At 46.7% G+C, this 4,692-nt stretch overlaps 1 pseudogene; it reads left to right on the top strand.

The window, feature by feature from the left end:
- LOC102495352 (rap1 GTPase-GDP dissociation stimulator 1-like) overlaps nucleotides 1–4,692 on the top strand; it is a 114,826-nt pseudogene that overhangs the window by 76,634 nt on the left and 33,500 nt on the right.

Here is a 4,692-nt window from a genome sequence, read left to right on the forward strand (position 1 = left end):
TTTTTTTTTTAAAAATTGTTCCCTTTTTTTTTTTTTTTTTTTTTAGGTTTTTGCCATAGAGCTTGTGCTCATGAGACAGAGACACACTGAGAGGGAAAGTGAGAAACCACCCCCCGGAGGGGATTGTCATGATTTAAGCCCTTATCCCTTCTTCTGTGGAGATTTTGGGGCTCCACACACAGACAATCCACTGGATTTTCAAGTGGCCAGGTCCAAGACTCCAGGATTCAAACCCTAGTGGGCCATGTGGGAGTCCAGCACCTTAACCACAATGACACCTACAGGTTTACTAACAAATATACCCAAGGGAAAATTGAAAACAGATCGCACCAAAGCTTTTGGGGTGTTGCAGAAATTTTGCATAGAGATATATTTAAACTTTGAACATTTACTTTTTTTTTTGGGGGGGGAGGATTTTCTTTTCTTGGGAAAACTATATTGAAAGAACAGAAATAATTGTTCTTAGTATAAGTAAAATAGGGGAAAAAGCTTCAAGCCTTGGGAAGAATGGGGTGGTTTAAATTCAAACTAATAATTATTACATTGTATTATTTAGGAAACAATAGTTAGATAAAAATAGAGGTGATTGCATAAAAATTAAAGCCATTGATTTAGATCTGTTTTTGAAAGGTCACTATGTGGGAGATGAGAAAGGAACTATAGTGATCAATGTTCACACAAAAGACATTTTAGCAGCAGCACCTAAAAAGAGCACATCACCTATTTATATCACCCACATCAAGTTGCTGGTCATTTCACTTATCAAAGAACATAAGAAAGAAATTTTCTTTGGGCATTCTTTGGGTGTAGTAACAATACAGTTTTAGAATCAGCTGTTAGAAGCTATAATTAAAACTGGTTTATCATGTTCATTAATTTTTATATATAGTTAGTCTCCCTGAAGCTTTATATAATTCTCCCTTTGTTATAAGCTTCTGTTTCTCCCTAGGGCATTCTGAATCCAGATAGGTAAGTAACTGAAATGCTTGGAAACCCATGTATTGTAGTACCTGTATAACCAAGCAGGTATTTTCACTTGAACTTAAACATACTTATCTACTTTTGAATTTTCAGGACATTGGATACGGCCAGCTATTTAGAGGTTTCAGTTCTACCATTTGGGTGAGGAGATCCCCAGGGTAGAAGAAAAATAAAAATTAAAAATGGTTACATCAGGGTCAGACACTGGTGCAGCAGTAAAATGAGATGTCCTGTGAGGCAATCCCACATGGGAAGGTTCCAGTTCAAGTCCAAAGACTGCCCTGAGTATGTGGGGAGGAGCTTGCCTCTGATCTGTGACTGGCTTTAAGGCCAGGGGTGCTTTTTCTCTCTCTTGCTCATGGGAGAAACAAATGAACCTTTTTCTAAAAAGGAGTGTTTCTTTCAGTATATACTTAACACTTGGAAGGAGAAGACGTTTTTATTCAGTAGCTTCTAATAACTACCCGATGTTGCCCTCAGGCTGGCCAAGTACCTGTGAACGTTGGTGATCATTTCATTCACCACTAGAGAGAAGTAGAGGGAGCTGATGTTTAGACAAGCAGCAAAACCCATTTCCCTTTTCTTCCTTCAGCCAGATGGAAGTGCGTGCAGGCTGGTCTCCCACTCCAGCACTTTGGTATTGGTGGTGCACATTCTCTCCACTCTAGAGTAACTCTGTGCCAGGGGAACAAAAAGGATCCTTTCTCCTCATGCAGCGTGCCGTGTTGTACTTTTCGCTGGGGTCCCAGTAACCCGGGCCTCTAGCGTGCACCGCCGAGTCTAGGCTGCGCGGCGATGCATCCTGCCGGGTTTTCGCAGCGGCCAGAAAGGGGCGGGGCGAGGTAGTCACCAAGGACTGGGCTTGAGTTCTATGCGGTCTTGCAGCCCTACCAGGAGAGATGCTCGCTCTTCAAGGGACAGTGGAGGAGAAGGCGGTGTGCACCCCATTCTGGGTGATCCGCTTTCAGTCCACCTAGGCAGGTGTCCTTTGAGCTCTGGAGATTTAGGAACGATGTGCTCACACCCAGCGCCTTAGGCTAGGAACTCTCATTTTTAGGGCAAATAAGCTGAGTTACCGAGGAAGCGGGAGGTGGGGTAGTGGAAGGCAGCCGGATGAGGTGATACACGCTGGAGACACAATAGGAGGTTGTTCTTTGTGCAGAGACTGACACCTTGAGGACGGAGGTGGGGGTGGGGGCGGGAGCTCCAGGCGAAAGCTGCCACAGTCAAATCCCTGCAAACCATTGTGATCCGAAGCGGTGCAGGAGAGACAATGCAGGCCTTACACGCAGGGGAGAACTAGGCGCGGAGGCGGGGGAGGGGAGTCCTCGCTGCAGGGGCAATAGAAATTCTGCATTTGCCTCTACACTGTCTGGCACGGTCACCTGGCCCTTTTCACCTGTGCGCAGGTAACCTCAGAGTCGAGGCAGTGACACTGCTCGATACCGGTCTCAACTTTCAAAATTGGTCCTGCACCCACAGCCTGCAGCAGCCCACCCTGCCAGCCTACCTGGCACAGTTTCTGAGCAGAGGCCGAGGCTAAGGTCGTCACCCCCGCCCGGCGCTGCTGCAGAAGCAACCGCGGCAAGTGCAGCTACTGGTGGGCACCTAGGAGCCAGCCCGAGTGAGCCCGGCAGTCACACTGGGCATGCTCACTGGCACCTGCAGGTTGGGGGCTCTGAGTTCACACCCTGCACGACAGTTCTGGCCCCCTCCTACCACCCCACCCGGCTTTCCCCTCCCCTGGAGTGCTCTGGTCTGCCAGCAGCTAGTCTTCCACCTGCCCTCGGGCCCCCAAGGCACCCCGGGAGAGGTTTTTGCTATAGGGAGTCTGCACTTGCCAGAAAGACTAAGACAGAAAGTGAGATATCAGCCCCTAGGGGGGATGGTCACCCCGCAATCTCTTCTCCATTCCTCTCTCAGCATCTTGGGCACGCATGCACACACACCTGGCATGAGTTTAAGCCACCTGGTCTGGGACTCAAACCGTTTTGACTACATGGGAGTCCAGAGACATAGCCATTATGCCAACTGCTGGTCCCCTAAACTTTGAACTATTTTTTAAAAACATGACTCCTCCAGGAACCCCCATGGGATTGAAAGGATGGTGGTGGTAGCAGTGGACCCTGGAGGAGTTAGTTCAGAGGCCAGGGGTGCAAACCCTGGCAACCAAAACCAAAACCAGGACTGTTGCACAGTTACCTGAGTTGCCTCCTCCCCCAGAGCAAGTGCTTAGTGTCAGCTGCTGAGCCCTCTTTCTCTCCCCTGTCCTTTTCTCTGGTTCCTGGTCCAGCCTAGTCCCCCACCCTGGAGAAGAAGAGAACTCTGGGTGCCTACCACCCCTCAGGATCTGGCATCAGCTCTGGACATGCCAAGGCCTCTGAGAGCAGCTGTGGATCCTTGGTCCTGCCTGCTCACTCCACTCCCCCAGGGACAGAGCCGTTGTGCATGGGTCCTGTCCCTGTGTGACAAAAGTGGGTGCCTAGCAGAGTGGCCTAGCAGCTCCTAATGGCTGCACTCATGGACTCAGACTAGTATCTACCTTCCAGGAACAGCAGAGGAGCCAAAAGTGGTGGAGTGGGAGGGCATGATTTCAGTTCAGGTTTTCATCAGCACCTCAGGGAGGCCCTACTCAGCCTCTACCTGGGTGGGGTGCCCACACAGTTTTCCTTCAGCACCACCAACAATATTAGCAGTCACATTGGGGATCGCAGGAATCAGTGCACAGCAATTCCGCAATGGCAGTGGCAGCCATAGAGACCAACCTGTTATAGGAAATCCCTTGGAGCTGTGCCTGGTGATCAGCTCCTTACCAGTGCACCTGAAAGTATTTGGAGAACTTAAGTGTCCTGTGTGATCAAAGTCTGTACCCCCCAGATGACATGATGTGCATCTTGTGATGTGTTTAACAAAGCCAATAATAACCTGCAGTGAGGATGTACTGAGTAACCATATGAGGAGGGTGCAGTGTGCCTTGAAGAATTGCAGCAGGGGGATACTACAGCAGGACTGCCTTGTCTGTGCAGGAACCATAAAGGCTGCCTGGGTGAATGGATTGAATTAAATAGATCTTGCCCTGAGCACCCCTCAGATTAATGATCAGATGCCAATTTCATAGGTTTACTTGTCTTTTTTTAATATTCTTGAAAAACCAAGAAGATACGAGGATGTGTCTCTGGCAGAAGAAAAGTGCAGGCGTACTCAAGCCAAAAATCAGAGTCTCTGAGACTGGGCAATGAGATGAGCAGTCAGGGAGAAAAAAAAAATCCTGTTGAAGAGAGGACAATGACCATAGAACTCAGCATATCAAACATAAATATGAACACACAGGAATTCTGAGAATGCTGAACATCGCTGAATAGTCATCTACACAGGTAATACTGATAACCATTGTGTTAAGACTCCAAAGTTCATAGATTTTAATAGTTACTTTTTTTTAAGTTCTTTAAAACTGCACAACTAATTTTGTTATTCATTTTTTATATGAAGCCTCTATTTTCCTTAAAGTAATATTTCTACATTAATGTAAATTGAAAGCCACATAATATACTTCTTTTAAATTAATATCTTAAATGTTAAACCAAGAATCAAGCAGTAAAACATTCCGTGCATAGAAATCATGATCTCAATTTCTTTCTTTTTTTTTTCCCAAGAGTGGAAAATAGATTCTATGTAGGAAAGCTGAAATACACTAATTTTTTACATTAAAAG

Source organism: Tupaia chinensis, unplaced genomic scaffold, assembly GCF_000334495.1.
Source record: "Tupaia chinensis unplaced genomic scaffold, TupChi_1.0 Scaffold150330_1, whole genome shotgun sequence".
NCBI lineage: Eukaryota > Metazoa > Chordata > Mammalia > Scandentia > Tupaiidae > Tupaia > Tupaia belangeri.